The sequence below is a fragment of the Theropithecus gelada genome, chromosome 4 (genome assembly GCF_003255815.1).
Source record: "Theropithecus gelada isolate Dixy chromosome 4, Tgel_1.0, whole genome shotgun sequence".
In the NCBI taxonomy this organism is placed as follows: Eukaryota; Metazoa; Chordata; class Mammalia; order Primates; family Cercopithecidae; genus Theropithecus; species Theropithecus gelada.
Genome location: NC_037671.1, coordinates 168,784,142 through 168,802,105, shown reverse-complemented (window position 1 = coordinate 168,802,105; position 17,964 = coordinate 168,784,142). Strand labels below are relative to the sequence as shown.

At 42.2% G+C, this 17,964-nt stretch overlaps 1 protein-coding gene across 1 annotated transcript in view; it reads right to left on the bottom strand.

Moving 5' to 3' along the window:
- ZC2HC1B (zinc finger C2HC-type containing 1B) overlaps positions 1–17,964 on the bottom strand; it is a 65,605-nt gene that overhangs the window by 46,340 nt on the left and 1,301 nt on the right. The window lies entirely within an intron of this gene.

The window sequence follows — 17,964 nt, the reverse complement described above, 5'->3', positions numbered from 1 at the left end:
AACAAAATATTATGAAATTCTGAAAAAGGGTTTTTTGTATTACTTCCTTTTGGTTCATCAGGAGTCAAATTTGTAAAGATTTAAAAAGCACTTTGATCAAAGCTATGATATCTTAGGTTAATAAAAACAGCAGTTTGAGGTCTGAGCATAGACTTTATATTAGACCAATCATCTGGGCTTTACTCTACATGCAAGGAAAGTAACAAGGGACATTAAGTTGGAAGAACAGAACTGTGGAAGACTGATGTGAGAAAGGCAAGGAAGGGCAAATGGATTGCGAGTATAGTGGGAGAAAAGCGGAGTTTAGGGAAAAAGCTGCAGGTGGGTCAGGTGTGGTGGCTCACGCCTGTAATCCCAACACTATGGGAGGCTGAAGCAGGAGGATTGCTTGAGCCTAGGGATTTGAGACCAACTTGGGCAACATAGGGAGATTGTGTCTCTACACAAAATAAAAAATTAGTGGGGCTTGGTGGCTCACACCTGTGGTCCCAGTTACTCAGGAGGCTGAGGTGAGGATCACTTGAGCCCAGGAGGCAGAGGTTGCAGTGAGCCATGATCGTAACACTGCACTCCAGCCTAGGAGACAGAGCAAGACCCTGTCTCCCCCACATACACACAAAAAAGCTGAAGGTGGAGGCCTGAAATGGAAAAGAAAGAGGAGATGAATGATTCTGTATCAAAGAGTCAACAGCATAATTAGATTTGTGGGGGGTAGGAGGTGGCAAAGAGAGAAGAATGCTTGAGGATTGTTCTACGTTTAGAGGCAGAAGGACTGAGAAGATGCTGGGGTGTGGGATAGAAACAGGAAACTTGAAAAGAAGGGCCATCTTAGGAAGAAAAATGACCTCAGCTTTGGAAACACTGAGTTGAAATAGAGTTGTCCAGCCAGCAGGATGGAAATGAGGGAGGTCAGGGTTAGAGACACAGATGTAGGCTTTGAGAAATGAAGTAAAGGCATGATATTGCCAGGGAAGAAGTCATGGAAAGAGAAGTGCAGAGATGATCCTTAGGGAAACTTATATTTAGGGCCAAGAAAATGATGATGATAAGCCAGGAGGAGAAACAGGAGAGAACAGGGTCATGGAAACCAAGGACAGTTTGAAAAAGGAAGCCCTAGTTAACAGGAAGCAGATGGGTAGCCTGCTACAGACATTGTTGATTTAAATGATTTCTTCTCACATCTGCTAATTGGTATTGTATTTTCAACACAGGTCATCCATCACAGCACACAGAAATACCTCTTGCCCTCCCTGTTCTTTTGGTGCAGTTTGTAAAACTTCATCTAAATATATATAAATGTATATAAAATATGTGTACATATTTTTAAGCAAGGGTACCACAACCTGAAACTACTCATCTTGATTATAAAACTACTGCTGCTCTTTCTAAAACACTAGTGAAGGATAATCTATTTTTATGAATATTACAGTAACATTTGTGTGGTGCTTTACTATGTTATCTCATGTGATCCTCACAGTGACCCTATGAGACAGGGTTAGTACTATTTTTATTTTACAAATGAGCAAACGGAGGCTCAAGTAGGTAACTTCTCTACGATTGTAGGTAGTAAGTGGCAATACTGGGACTTGAATTTGAGTCTCTTTCCAAGTATTAAGACTATTAATTCAACCATCACCACAACTAGAGAGATGTTAGTACTCACCTGCAAAGCAACTAGAAGTCCCTAGAGGATTAATGACCTTTGGTTGAAATCAGTGAGTTCAATGAGTTTAAAATATTGACAGATACAAATGATATGATTCAATTCAATACTTGGATACAGATGGACCACCACATTCTGAACCACATTCAACTCAGAAGCTTGAGTATAAGGAAGGAAGGGAACACCTAGCTAGCCAGCTGAATCAAACATGGAGATCAATGAGGTCTGCAGTGTTTGTTTTGTATATTGAATCACATGGAATAGGTGATTGCTAGAACATTAAAAGAACCTTTTGAAGCTCCCAAAATGCCTTTCAATAGGTGAATGGTGAGCCTGGAATACTGCTCAGCAATAAAAATGCGTGTTTTTTTTTTTTGTTTTTTGTTTTTTTGAGACAGGACCTCGGTCTTTTGCCCAGGCTAGGATACAGTGGGACAATCACGGCCAATTACAGCCTCTACCTTCTGGACTCAAGCAATCCTCTCACCTCAGCTTCTTGAGTGGCTGGGACAACAGGCATGTGCCACCACACCCAGCTAGCTTTTTTTATTTTTTGTAGAGATGGGGTCTCACTATATTGCTCAGACTGGTCTCGAACTCTTGGGTTCCAGCAGTCCTCCCATCTTGGCCTCCCAAAGTATTGGGATTGCAGGTGTAAGCCACCGTGCCCAGCTGAAAAAGAACACCACTGATACATGCAACAACCTGGACTGATTTCAATATTAGGTGAAACGAGCCCATCTTCAAAGGTCACATGCTGTGTGATTTCACCTGCATAACTTATTAAAAAATGACAAAATTAGAGAAATAGGACACAGATTAGAGACTTTAAAAGGATAAAGATGATTGGGAGTGAGGTGGAAGGTGATTGTGACTCTATGAGGTTAGAATGAGGGAGATCTCTGTATAATGGAATAGTTCTGTATCTTCATTGTGAGGTGGTTTTGCATGTTATCAAATTGTGCAGACTGTGAACACACCTTGTACTAATGTCAGTTTCCTGGTTTTGATATTGTACTATAGTTATTTAAGATGTAACTTGGGGAAAACTGGGTAAATGGCATCCAGCATCTATCTCTCTGTGCTGTTTTGTAACATTTTGTAAAACTATAATTATGTCAAAATTAAAAGTTTAAAAATAATATCTAGGGGTCAGCAAACTGTAGCCAGTGGACCAAATCTGAGCCTTTTTTTTTTTCGTAAATAAAGTTTTATGGGAACACAGCCATGCTCATTTGTATACGTAGTATTTATTGCTGCTTTCTGGCTCCAAGAGCAGATTTTAATACTTTTAATGAAGGCCATATGACCCGCAAAGCCAAAAATTATACTACTTGGCCCCTGACAGAAATAGGTTGCCAAAAATTGCTGAACCATTTTTATATTAATTTAAAGGAATTTGTGGGAGAATAACATGGAAAAATATTAATGAAACATTTTTATTCATATATTTACTAATAAAGACTGGAAGGGCACACAAGAGTAATTACTTTGGGTATGAATAAAGATGAATATTACTTTTAGTTTTCTGTATTTCCAAACTTTTAATGAGAATTATGCATTACTGTTTTAAAAATCAGAACAAATGAGTGCCTTTTAAAAAATAAAGAAGGACCCCTTTGGTAGAAGATGTTCTAAAACAATGAGTATCACCTCAGCGATTTCTTTTCCTGTCTACCTGGAATCATACTTGGTAAACTATCATAGTGGCTATTATTTTCAAACATTGGTTTGTAATCTTTGAAAACACTAAAAATGAGTAACAGAAAGTAATCTGGGAGTGATAAAGCTTTGTTTAACACATCAAAAATAAAACATAGGCCAGGAATGGTGGCTCACACCTATAATCCCAGCATTTTGGGAGGCTGAAGCAAGAGGGTTGCTTGAGCTCAGGAGTTCAATACCAGCCTGGGAACCACAGTGAGACCCTCATCTCTATAAAAAAATTTAAAAATTAGCCAGGCATGGTAGCATGCACTTGTGGTCCCAGCTACTCAGGAGGCTGAGGCCAAAGAAGAATTGCTTGAGTCCAGGAGGCTGAGGTTGCAGTGAGCCATGATTGATTGTGCCTGGGCAACAGAGCTAGACCCTATCTCAAACAAACAAACAAACAAACAAACAGGGACAACATGAGCAGGAAAAAAAACAAAAACAAAAACAAACAAACATTACAAACAAGCATGGAGAGAATTAGGGTTAGATTAAAACTGAAAAAGTTTTACTTCTGACCAGATATTCCCTTTCTTGAGCTGGAAATTAAGAGTGCTTTGTAGAGAACTAAGCTATCCACATTTTCTTAAATGAACATGGTAGAGAAGAAAAAGGAAGACACTTTCTCATTCAGATGCCTACAAATCACAGAATTCTTAAGTTCTTTGCAGTCCAGAACATGCAAATATTTAGCAATATCAACATCTTCCAAGGCCCTATGGCAAGGGGGTGGAATAATGGCCTCAATTTATCAATAAAATTTATCTCAGGAACATGAGTCATGAGACAAGAAAAAGAATTAAGACTCAGTTAGGATAGCAGATCCTATCTAATTTAGAGCTTCCCATCTAATTTTGCTTTCTCCCTAAACCCCAACAAAGCTACAGTAAAGGGACAAAGGGACATAGAAACATAGGACAGGGAGGAAAGAAAACAAGAAACCTAAAATTTGGAAAGCTAATAGACATTGTAACTGACTTGGAGGACTTAAAGCAACACCAAACTCTACTTCCCAAACTAACAGTAAGGGAGAACTGAGAACGATCCAGATGCACCCTACAGACTCTTAAAAGTCACAGGAACTCCTGGACAGCATGTACCTCTACAACTGGGGCAGGCGAATGAGGAGGAAGAGACTGTCAAAACATGGAGGACCAAGGGGAAAGCTCTTTGAAAGAAGTTAAGATTCCTAGATCATGCCCCGACCCCAACCCCTGCCCCACACCGCAACTCTCCTGCTCCTTGGATACATGCCCTTCCCCATCTCTAGGTGATTCTGCTTTCTGGAAAGGTAAAAATAAGCAGTCTGTGCATTAGTCAATATGAGGCACGTCTGAAGGTATGAATCCTACAGCAAAAACAGGTAGGTATAGATACAGACATACATACAGTCAATTCTCATTATTTTTGGTAGTTAAGTTCTATAAAGTCACTGTGAGCACTGAATTAGCAAATACTGAACTGTGGCTACTAGGGGAAATACAGAGTTAGGTTTCCGTCTTTTTTTGTTAATGGATCAATACAAAAACCTTGTTTTATGTGTATTTCTGTTTAAAGACACCTTCTTTACAGTGTTGATTCAGTAATGTTGAACTCATGCCAACAGCACTGTAACTCATGCCTGAATGTTTACCTAATGCACATATTTTCTCCTTAGGGCAAATCACAGCCTTCAGCTTAGGAACACCAGACAGAACTTCAGCACTGTGCTAGGTGGCCTTTCCCCATCCCCTTCCACCTTTGAGACAAGGTCTTGCTCTGCCACCCAGGCTGGTGTACAGTGGTGCGATCTTGGCGCACTGCAATCTCTGCCTCCTGGATTCAAGCAATCCTCTCACCTCAGCCTCCCGAGTAGCTGGGAGCACAGGCCCACATCACCACACCTGGCTAATTTTTTGTATTTTTGGTAGAGATGGGGTTTCACCATGTTGGCCAGGCTGGTCTCGAACTCCTGGCCTCAAGTGATCCTCCTGCCTCAGCCTCCCAAAGTACTTGGATTACAGGTGTGAGCCACTAACACGGCCATTTTAAACAGTGAAATCACCAAAGAAAAAGCACAAAAATGTGGAAAATGTGGCACTAAATGGCCCATGGAAGGAACTTGAGTACATTATGAGCATTAAAACTAGAAAGTAGAGTATTACCTTGTTCAGCCTCAGCTGGGAAAATGTGCTGGATGACTCAACTTTTTTATCACTATGTGCATGTCTGCAAATGACGATAAAAGTGCCATGAGTACTGATGTTAGGGTTACAAGTAAGTTTTAGCAAGTAGGTAAATTTGCAAATAGGGAATCCATGAATAACAAGAATCAGCTATATATGTATGCATGTCTATATATACATGTATATGGGTACATATATACAATCTAGTGATTAATTTCATGAATAGTGATATTGAAAGCAGAGAATATTCACATGCCCATCTTCTTCTACTTGGCTTAGAGGACTCTGCTTGCCAAACCCTTGCCCTCAGGGCAAAATGTAACTTCCCTGGGAATCAAATTATTCCACTAGCAAATATGTAAAGACACTGATATTGGGAGATTCCCGAACAGCTCACTCAGACCACCCTACACTACAGCTTGGTCATGAAATACTGCTCACTTGTTCGTTATTTCCATGTTTTTCCTCTTCCAGTCTTAATGATGAACAAACAGACAGGAATTTCCAAAGATTTGAAGAATGTCTCTAGCAGGTAAGTCCAAAACAGACAAAAAAAAAAATTAAAGGAAAATTATAACTCTTAGAAATTAAAAAAGTCTTTAGGAGAAAAACTCAATAGAGAGTTGAAAGATAAAATTAGGAAAATCTCCCAGAAAGTAAAGTAAAATGGCATAGAAATGGCAAAGAAACAAGCAAAGTAGAATACTGGTCCAGACGGGTCTACTCCAAATAATACTTCAAGAGAGAAAAAGGAGAAAATATGAGGAAGAGAATAAAAATATTTTTAAATTATTTCCAAAAAAGAAGGACATAAACCTCCTGTGGTGGTTAATACTGAGTGTCAACTTGATCGGATTGAAGGATGCAAAGTATTGATCATGGGTGTGCCTGTGAGGGTGTTGCCAAGGGAGATTAACACTTGAGTCATTGGGCTGGGAAAGGCAGACCCACTGTCAGTCTGGGTGGGCACAATCTAGTCAGCTGCCAGCAAGGCTAGAATATAAAGCAGGAAGAAAAATATGAAAAAACTAGACTGGCCTAACCTCCTAGCCTACATCTTTCTCCCGTGCTGGATACTTCCTGCCCTTGAACATCAGACTCCAAGTTCTTCAGTTTTGGGACTCAGACTGGCTCTCCTTTCTCCTCAGCTTGCAGACGGCCTATTGTGGGACCTTGTGATCATGTGAGTTAATACTTAATAAATTTCCCTTTATATACATTTCCTATTAGTTCGGTCTCTCTAGAGAACCCTGACTAATACAGATTTTTGTACCAGGAGTTCTAGAAGAACAGAATATTAAGAATGGAGTTCTTTCATCAGTTTTGGGGTTTCTGGAGTTGGCTGCTTAATGTAATTAGATCCAGAAATGCTAAGGACTCTACTTCTAATAGTATGAAAAACACTGATAGTCCTTGGCATGAACTGTTTAGAGAGTTATAATAATAATAATGCATTTGACACACCTGATTCATTGCTCGTGAGAGGCAAGGAGTTTAGTGACTCTATACGTAATACCTTTGACCATGTGTGGAGAACCAAGGAACATAATGAAGCTGGTTAGTTGCTCCTAAGTTCAGTGGACAAAGTGATGAAAGAAAATGATGAATTCAAGGATTTTTAACTCCCAGCTTCAGAAGCAGATACTTAGCCTCAAATCTGCTAAGATTGCCCAGAGTGAGAGTCTTATCTCCTTTAGAGAAAGAGCTGAAATTATGGAAAAACAGATACAAGCTTTTATCATGCAAGTGGCTGAGCTGCAATGAAAGGTGCATGCACAGCCTCGCCAGGTGTCTGCTGTTAAAGTGAGGTCATTGGTTGGAAAAGAATGAGACCCTGCAACTTTGAATGGGGACATGTGGGAGTACCCTGATGAAGCTGGGGACACTGAGTTTGTAAACTCTGATGGACCTTTTTTGCCAGAAGAAACAGCTTCCCCATCCCCAGTAGTGGCAACATCCCTTCCCTGACCCATGCTGCCATCAGCCTTTCCACCTTTGTCTGAAGAGATAAACCCTGCGCTGCCTGAGGCAACAGTTATGGCCTCCCCCAAGGCAGTTGCCAGGCAAGATAATGTTGATTCTCCTCAGAAACCACCCCCAACACCTCTGTTTGCTTCTAGATCTATAAATAGACAAAAGTCTTGGCGGGCCCTAGAAGTGAGGTTGAGAATGTGACCCATGAGAGGTGTGATACACTCAAAAAGAACTGTTTTCTAACTTACATAAACAGAAATCTGGAGAACAGGCATGGGAATGGATATTAAGGGTGTGGGATAATAGTGGAAGGAACACAGAGTTGGATCAGGCTGAATTTATAGATTGGGGGACACTAAATAGAGACTCTGCATTTAATGTTGCAGATCAGGGAGTTTTAAAAAAATCTTAACAGTTTATTTGCTTGGTTAGCTGAAATACGGATTAAAAGATGGCCCACTGTGAGCAAGCTGGAAATGCCTGATCTCCCTTGGTTTAATGTAGAAGAAGGGACCCAAAAGCTTAGGGATGGTGGGGTGGATTAGTCCTTTTAGACCTACTCATCCCATCCAGGAGGGTCCAGAAAATATACCCTTGACCAATGCCTTGTGAAACAGATTTGAGAGGGCAGCACCTGCATCTTTGAAGAGTCTTGTAATTGCCCTTCTCTATATGTCAGATCTAACAGTGGGATACACAGTCACCCAACTACAAAATTTAAATACAATGGGAATAGGCCAGGTGCAGTGGTGGCTCATGCCTGTAATCCCAGCACTCTGGAAAGCTGAGGTGGGCAGATCACTTAAGGTCAGGAGTTCAAGACAACCCTGGCAAACATGATAAAATCCAATCTCTACTAAAAATACAAAAATTAGCTGGGTGTGGTGCTGGGCACCTGCAGTCCCACATACTCAGGAGGCTGAGGCAGGGAATCCTTTGAACCTGGGAGGTGGAGGTTGCAGTGAGCCAAGATTATGTCACTGCACTGCAGTCTGGGTAACAGAAAGATACTTCATCTCAAAAACAAAAAAATAAATAAAAGAATAAATAAATAAATTGATGATCTGTCTGTGTCCCCACCAAACTCTCAATGTGAATTTTATCTCTCAGAATTCCCACATGTTGTGGGAGGGACCCAGGGGAAGGTAATTGAATCATGGGGGCTGGTCTTTCCCATGCTATTCTCCTCATAGTGAATGAGTTTCATGAGATCTGATGGATTTTTCAGGGGTTCCCACTTTTGCTTCTTCCTCATTTTCTCTTGCTGCCAACATCTAAGAAGTGCCTTTCACCTCCTGCCATGATTCTGAGTCCTCCCCAGCCATGTGGTACTGTAAGTCCAATTAAACCTCTTTTTCTTCCCAGTCTCAGGTATGTCTTTATCAGTATTGTGAAAACAGACTAATACAGTGAATTGGTACCAGTAGAGTGGGGTGTTGCTGAAAAGATACCCAAAAATGTGAAAGTGACTTTGGAACTGGATAACAGGCAGAGGTTGTGTCTGGAGGGCTCAGAAGAAGACGGGAAGATGTGGGAAAGCTTGGAACCTCCTAGAGACTTGTTGAATGGCTTTGACAAAAATGCTGATAGTGATATGAACAATAAGGTCCAGGTTGAGGTGGTCTCAGATGGAGATGAGGAATTTGTTGGGAACTGGAGAAAAGGTGACTCTTGTTATGTTTTATCAAAGAGACTGGTGGCATTTTGCCCCGTCCTAGAGATTTGTGGAAATTTGAACTTGAGAGAGATGATTTAGGGTATCTGGGGGAAGAAATTTCTAAGTAGCAAAGCATCAAAAGGTTACTTGGGTGCTGTTAAAAGCATTCCATTTTAAAAGGGAAACAACATAAAAGTTCAGAAAATCTGCAACTTGATGATGCAGTAGAAAAGAAAAACCCATTTTTTTTTTAGGAGAAATTCAAGCTGGCTGCAGAAATTTGCATAAGTAGCAAGGAGTCTAATGTTAATCCCCAAAACCATGGAAAAAATGTCTCTAGGCCATGTCAGAGACCTTCACAGCAGCCCCTCCCATCCATTGCAGGCCCAGAGGTCTAGGAGGAAAATGTGGTTTTATGGGGCAGGGCCCAGGGTCCCCATGTACAGTCTAGGGACTTGGTGCCCTGTGTTCTAGCCACTCCAGCTGTGGCTGATTGGTGCCAATGTACAGCTCAGGCTGTAGCTTCAGAGGGTAGAAGCCCCAAGCCTTGGCAGCTTCCACATGGTGCTGAGCCTACGAGTGCACAGAAGTCAAAAACTGAGGTTTGGGAACGTCCCCCTAGATTTCAGAAGATGTATGGAAACACCTGGATGCCCAGGCAAAAGTTTGCTGCAGGGGCGGGGCACTCATGGAGAACCTCTGCTAGGGCAGTGAGGAAGGGATATCTGGGGTTGGAATCTCCACACAGAGTCCCTACTGGGGCACTGCCTAGTGGAGCTGTGAGAAGAGGGCCACCATCCTCCAGACCCCAGAATGGTAGATCCACTGACAGTTTGAACTGTGTGGTTCGAAAAGCCACTGACACTCAACACCAGCCCATGAAAACAGGCAGGAAGGAGGCTGTACCCTGCAAAGCCACAGAGGCAGAGCTGCCCAAGACCATGGGAACCCACCTCTTGCATCAGCATGACCTGGATGTGAGACATGGAGTCAAAGGAGATCATTTTGGAACATTAAAATTTGACTGCCCTGCTGGATTTCACATTTGCTTGGGCCCTGTAACCCCTTTTTTTTTGAGCAGTTTCTCCCATTTGAAATGGCTGTATTTACCCAATACCTGTACCCCCATTTTATCTAGGAAGTATCTGGCTTGCTTTTGATTTTTACAGCTCATAGGTGGAAGGGACTTGTCTTGTTTCAGATGAGACTTTGGACTGTGGACTTTTGGGTTAATGCTGAAATGAGTTAAGACTTTGGGAGACGGTGGAGAAGGCATGATTGGTTTTGAAATGTGAGGACATGAGATTTGGAGGAGCCAGGAGCAGAATGATGTGGTTTGGTTGTGTCCCTACCCAAATCTCCACTTGAATTTTATCTCCCAGAATTCCTATGTGTTTTGGGAGGGACCCAGAGGAAGATAACTAAGTGCGGTCTGGTCTTTCCCATGCTATTCTCGTGATAGTGAATGAGTCTCATGAGATCTGATGGGTTTATCAGGGATTCCACTTTTACTTCTTCCTCAGTTTCTCTTGCTGCCACCATGTAAGTAATGTATTTTGCTTCTGCCATGATTCTGAGGCCTCCCCAGCCATGTGGAACTGTTAAGTCTGATTAAACTTCTTATTCTTCCCAGTCTCAGGTATGTCTTTATCAGCAGCATGAAAACAGACTAAAACATAAATTTAAAAAGTAAGAAATAAATACAGTGGGAATATTTGGATCCCAAGGTGGCAGGGGTCAAGTGGCAGCACTCAGCCATCAAAGGCAAGGTGCACATAGCTACTGTAATGGAGTACAGAGGCAAAGTGGCAACAATCAGAATAGTCTGACTCATATAGTACTCTGGCACTGACTAATTAATCACAGTGTTTCTAGAAGTGAAATTGATACGAAGCCTACTGCATTTTTACTTAATTTATATAAGCAGAAAACTTCTAGGTCGAATGAACAAAAGACCAATCTGAATTATAAAAACAGAGAATCATGGCCCCTTAATTTCCAGACTTGAGCCAGTTTACAGACCCAGAGCTGCTTGAAGGAAGGGGAGGCCGTGTCCCTTTGAAAAAGGACTCCATTACACTACTGACAATTTATGCTGTTAATCTTTCTCCCATCCTTCCCCAAGAAGACCTCTGGCCTTCTTGGCCAGGGTAACTATGCACTGGGGAAAGGGAAATGATCAGATATTTTGGGAACTACTGGATACTGGGTCTGAGCTGATGTTGATTTCAGGGAACCCAAAACATCATTATGGTCCTCCAGTTAAAGTACGGGCTTATGGAAGTCAGGTAATAATGGAGTTTCAACTCAGGTCCGACTTACAGTGGGTCCAGTGGGTTCTTGGACCATCCGGGTCATTTCCCCAGCGCCAGAATACAAAATTGGCATAGACATACTTAGTAGCTGGCAGAAGCCCCACATTGGCTCCCTGATTGGTCGGGTGAGGATTATTATGGTGAGAAAGGCCAAATGGAAGCCACTAGCACTGTCTTTACCTAGAAAAATAGTAAATCAAAAACAGTATCACATCCCTGGAGGGACTGTGGCGATTAGTGCCACCATTAAGGACTTGAAAGACTCAGGGGTGGTGATTCCTACCACATCCCTATTCAACTCTCCCATTTGGCCTGTGCAGAAGACAGATGGATCTGGAAGAATAACAGTGGATTATCATAAGCTTAACCAAGTGGTGACTCCAACTGCAGCTGCTGTACCAGATGTGGTTTCACTGCTTGAGCAAATTAACACATTTCTTGGTACCTGGTATGCAGCCATTGGCTTGGCAAATGCCCTTTTCTCCATTCCTGTCCATAAGGCCCACCAGAAGCAATTTGCCTTCAGCTGGCAAGGCCAGCAATATGCCTTTACTGTTCTACCTCAGAGGTATATTAACTCTCTGGCTTTGTGTCATAATCTTATTCAGAGAGACTTTGCTCATTTTTTGCTTCCACAAGATATCACGCTGGTCCATTACATTGATGACATTATGCTGATTGGATCCAGTGAGCAAGAAGTAGTAAACACACTGGACTTATTGGTAAGATATTTGTGTGCCAGAGGATGGGAAATCTGATGAAAATTCAGGGAACTTCTTCCTCAATAAAATTTCTAGGGGCCCAGTGCTATGGGTCCTGTCAAGATATTCCTTCTAAGGTGAAGGATAAGTTGCTGCATTTGGCCCCTCCTACCACCAAGAAAGAGGCATAATGTCTAGTGGGTCTATTTGGATTTTGGAGGCAACACATTTCTCATTTGGGTGTGTTAATGTGGCCCATTTATTGAGTGACCTGAAAGGCTGCCAGTTTTGAGTGGGGTCCAGAACAGGAGAAGGCTCTGCAATAGATCCAGGCTGCTGTGCAAGTTGCTCTGTCAATTGGGCCATATGACCCAGCAGATCCAACGTACTTGAGGTGTCAGTGGCAGATAGCGATGCTGTTTAGAGCCTTTGGCAGGCCCCCAAAGGTGAATCACAGCGGAGGCCTCTAGGATTTTGGAGTAAGGCTCTGCCATCTTCTGCAGATAACCACTCTCCTTTTGAGAGACAGCTCTTGGCCTGATACTGGGCTTCGGTGAAACTGAACGTCTGACTGTGGGTCATCAAGCCCCCATGCAACCTGATCTGCCTATCATGAACTGAGTGTTTTCTGACTCATCTAGCCATAAAGTAGGTCATGCACAGCAGCATTCCATCATCAAATGGAAGTGGTACATACGTGATCGGGCTCAAGCAGGTCCTAAAGGCACAAGTAACTTAGATGAGGAAGTGGCTCAAATGCCCATGGTCTCCACTCCTGCCACCCTGCCTTCTCTCCCCCAGCCTGCACCGATGCTTCATGGGGCATTCCCTATGATCAGTTGACAGAAAAAGACTAGAGTATGGTTCACAGATGGTTCTGCACAATATGGAGGCACCACCCAAAAGTGGACAGCTGCCTTTCTAGGACATCCCTGAAAGCGGTGAGGGAAAATTTTCCCAGTGGGCAGAACTTTAATCAGTGCACTTGCTTGTGCACTTTGCATGAAAGGAGAAATGGTCAGATGTGTGATTATATACTGATTCATGGGCTGTTGCCAGTGGTTTGGCTGGATAGTCAGGGACTTGGAAGACGCATGCTTGGAAAATTGGTGACAAAGAAATTTGGGGAAGAGGTATGTGGATGGACCTCTCTGAGGGGTCAAAAACTGGGAAGATATTTGTATCCCATGTGAATGCTCACCAACTGGTGACCTCAGCAGAGAAGGATTTTAATAATCAAGTGGATAGGATGACCTGTTCTGTGGACACCACTCAGCTTCTTTCCCCAGCCAACCCTGTCGTCGCCCAATGGGCCCATGAACAAAGTGGCCATGGTGGCAGGAATGCAGGTTATGCATGGGCTCAGCAACATGGACTTCCACTCACCAAAGCTGACCTGACTACAGCCATTGCTGAGTGCCCAATTTTCCAGCAGCAGAGACCAACACTGAGACCTCGATATGGCACCATTTCTCAGGGTGATCAGCCAACTATCTGCTGGCAGGTTGATTATGTTGAACCTCCTCCATCATGGAAAGGGCAGAGGTTTCTCCTCACTGGAATAGACACTCACTCTGGATATGGGTTTGCCTATCCTCCATGCAATGCTTCTGCCAAGACTACCATCCGTGGACTCATAGCATGCTTTATCCACTGTCATGGTATTCCACAAAGCATTGCCTCTGACCAAGACACTCACTTTACAGCTAAAGAAGTGTGGCAGTGGGCTCATGCTCATGGAATTCACTGGTCTCACCATGTTCTTCCTCATCCTGAAGCAGTTGGATTTATAGAACAGTGGAATGGCCTTTTGAAGTCACAATCACAACACCAACTAGGTGACAATACTTTGAAGGGCTGGGTAAAGTTCTCTAGAAGGCCATGTATGCTCTACTATTCCACAACAGAGGTAAGGAAGAGTATGCATGGAATACAGGAGATTCATTAGGGTGTCTCTTAGTATTACCATGCCCTGTGATTAAGGTCAATGGGAAACTACAACAGCCCAATCCAGGCAGAACTACAAATGGCCCAGACCCTTCAGGAATGAAGGTTTGGGTCACTCCACCAGGAAAAAACCATAACCTGCTGAGGTGCTTGCTGAAGGCAAAGGGAATACAGAATGGGTAGTAGAAGAATGTAGTCATCAATATCAGCTATGACCACTTGACCAGCTGCAGAAACGAGGACTGTAATTGTCATGAGTGTTTCCTCCTTCTTTTGTTAAAACCATGTTTGTGCACGTACACACTTGTACTAAGAAGATATCTTCATTTTATTTCCTTTTTCTTTCATCATTGACATGATTTATTGACTTCACATCACCATTTAAGTATTGTTATAGTATACTTATATACTATACTTACTATAGTATACTTACATACTATATAGTATATAGTATAGTATATAATATACTATATAGTATACTTACATATAGTGTACTTATATGTAGTATATAGTATAGTATGTAAGTATACTATATAGTATAGTAATAGTATTTGGGTTGGGGATTGGTGCATTTCTGATTGTAGGAGGGATAGTTGTATTACGTTAGGCGTAATTATGACCTCATTATCGTCTTTATTTGGAGATTACGTATGATCTCAGGAGATGGATATGGGTTCAAGTTGACAAGAGGTGGACTTGTGATGGTTAATACTGAGTGTCAACCTGATTGGATTGAAGGATGCAAAGTTATTGATCCTGGGTGTGTCTTTGAGGGTGTTGCCAAAGGAGATTAACATTTGAGTCAGTGGGCTGGGGAAAGCAGACCCATCCTTAATCTGGGTGGGCACCATCTAGTCACCTGCCAGCGTGGATCTAATCTAAAGTAGGCAGAAAAAAAAAATGTGAAAAGACTAGACTGGCCTAGCCTCCCAGCCTACATCTTTCTCCTGTGCTGGATGCTTCCTGCCCTCAAACATCAGACTCCCAAGTTCTTCAGTTTGGGCACTGTACTGGTTCTCCTTGCTCCTCAGCTTGCAGACGGCCTATTGTAGGACCTTGTGATTGTGAGTTAATACTTAATAAGTTCCCCTTTATATATAGATCTATCCTATTAGTTCTGTCCCTCTAGAGAACCCTAATACACCTTCTGATTTAAAATACTCAGTAAAATGGAAGTTTCAGAATACTGAAGACAGATTCTACAGACTTCCACAGAAAAATTAGATACAAACAATCAGCAATCAGGATGGCTTCAGATTTCCAAAAAGCAAAATTGGAAATGGAAACTAATGGGAAAAACCCTTTAAACTTCTGAGGTAATCTACAACCAAGAATTCTATATCCAGTCAAGCTGTCAATCAAGGATAAGAGTAGAATATATTTCCAGACATCCAAGTTCCCAAAAAGTCTACATCCCCTGTACCCCATTTCATGAATTACTGGAGGATGTGATCCACAAGCATGTGAATGAGATATAGGAAAAGGCAATTATACAATGGATAGAGAAAAGAGAATTCTCAGTATGATAGTTAGGCACCACAACCAAAGAGCAACCAGTCGAGGTTTGAGGTGTGTGATTAAAGAAACAGATGTGTTGAAGGCTATCATGACTAACATATTCACTGCCTTCATAATCTCAAGATAGTATATTCAAGGAAGTCTTGGCTCCCATTGTGTTCTACACTTGGCATGTTTGGCCACATTCTAATAAAGTGCCTGCTCTCCCTTCCATATCCTGATCTCTAGATCAGTTGGAGACACTCATTTCACCCCACAGGAAGGTTCTGCATTGATCTTGAGAGGTCAGGGTGAGTTTAGAAGCAGAAAATATAAAACAAGAATACAATCCTTTAAGCATATTTCTGCACATCCTGGATGCCTAAACTGTGACTTGTTCCCTAAAACTCACTCATCACCTTGCTCACTGACATGTAAACATGGGTTCCCGTAAACTCTAGAAGTCGAAGTCAGACCCAGGGACTGTTCACAGTTCATCTTCCCTAGGAAGCTTTCATCTAATTGGTAGCAAATACTGCCCTCAAAAAGCTAGGTTTGTTTTTTTCAGTTGTCAAAATGAAAAAAGGTGTTGTGTTTAGGGATACTATACAAGTAGCTTTAAAAAAGAAGGAAATACTTAATGCAGGTTGAGTATCCCTTATCCAAAATGCTTGGGACCAGAAGTGTTGCAGATTTTTTTTTTTCAGATTTTGGAACAAGATATCATGGGGATGGAACCCAAGTCTAAACACTTTAGATGTCACCTTATACACACAGCCTGAAAGTAATTTTATGCAATATTTTAAATAATTTTGTGCATGAAACAAAGCTTGTATTAAGTACTTATGCGTGGTGTTTTTTATTTGTTGTCTCACATTGGTACTCAACGTTTTGGATTTTGGATTAGAGATGTTCAACTTGCATGACAGCTGGATTACCTGAGGGCAAAGAGTGACATGAAATCAAGGATGGATTCACTGGGGACTTCTATGTTGTATTTCTTAACTTGAACAGTGGCCCTGTGTTTGCTTTAAACATTCTCCTGTAAGCTTCACAATAAAAATGCAAGGCCATTAGAATTTCTACCTTCTCTGCCCTCTAACTGGAAAAAGACTGATAAAGCATAGCAATGTCAACCCACATGAAGAAGTAACATAAAAGTATTGAAAACATAACAGTAAAGTTACAAGAGGTTAGAGTTCTTTCAACTGAGGTGACTTGACGACATCACAATGGAGGTGTAGATACAGGGCATCACAGGTAATACACACAAGCGGTAACTGCACTTCAGACACTCAGACTTGTAAAGTAACAGTACAGATGGTCCTCAACTTATGATGGTTCAACTTCACAATTTTTCCATGATGGTGAGAAAGCAGTATGTATTCAGTAGAAAGTGGTACAATCCTCTCTCATTATGCTGGGCGGCAGTGGCGAGCCACTGCTCCCAGCCAGCCACGTGATCACGAGGGCAAACTGGTAACTCTACAGCGTACTGTATTGCCAGATGATTTTGCACAACTGTGGGCTAATGGAAAGTATTCTGAGCAAGTTTAAGGTAGGCTAGGCTGAACTATGATATTCAGTAGGTTAAGTATAGTAAATGCATTTTTGACTTACCATGTTTTCAGCTTATGGTGGGTTTATCAGGGCATAATCCCACCATGAGTCAAGGAGCATCTGTGGTACCACAATATCCAGGTGGTTTTAACACCAGTCACAGGCAGTGCTTAAACAAAATAGGTGGGCCGGGTGTTGGTGGCTCATGCCTGAAATCCCAGCACTTTGGGAGGCTGAGGCGGACAGATCACAAGGTCAAGAGTTCGAGACCAGCCTGGCCAACATGGTGAAACCCTGTCTCTAAGAATACGAAAGTTAGCTGGGCGTGGTGGCGCACACCTGTAATCCCAGCTGCTCGGGAGGCTGAGGGAGGAGAATCATTTGAACCCGGAAGTTGCAGGCTGCAGTGAGCTGAGATTGCACCACTGCACTCCAGCCTGGGTGACAGAGCAAGACTCCATCTTGGCAAAAAAAAAAACAAAAAAACAAAAAAGGTTTAAGATACAAATTCTTCAACATTTTGGCCCCTGCCTGGGATCTCTTAGGCCTTTCTCTCCTCCCTAACCCCAGTGAGTCTAGGCCCTGCTATGGTTTTCTCCACATTTAATTCTTTTCTGAAATCTTTCCCATGTATCCATTCATCCATACACTACTTTGTGACTGTATACTGAATGCCAGGCACCATTCCAGACCTGAGGATAAAGCAATAAATAAAACACTGTGCCTTCAGGGTTTGTCCTGCAAGAGGAGACTGAAAACCAGTTCTCTGTGTCAA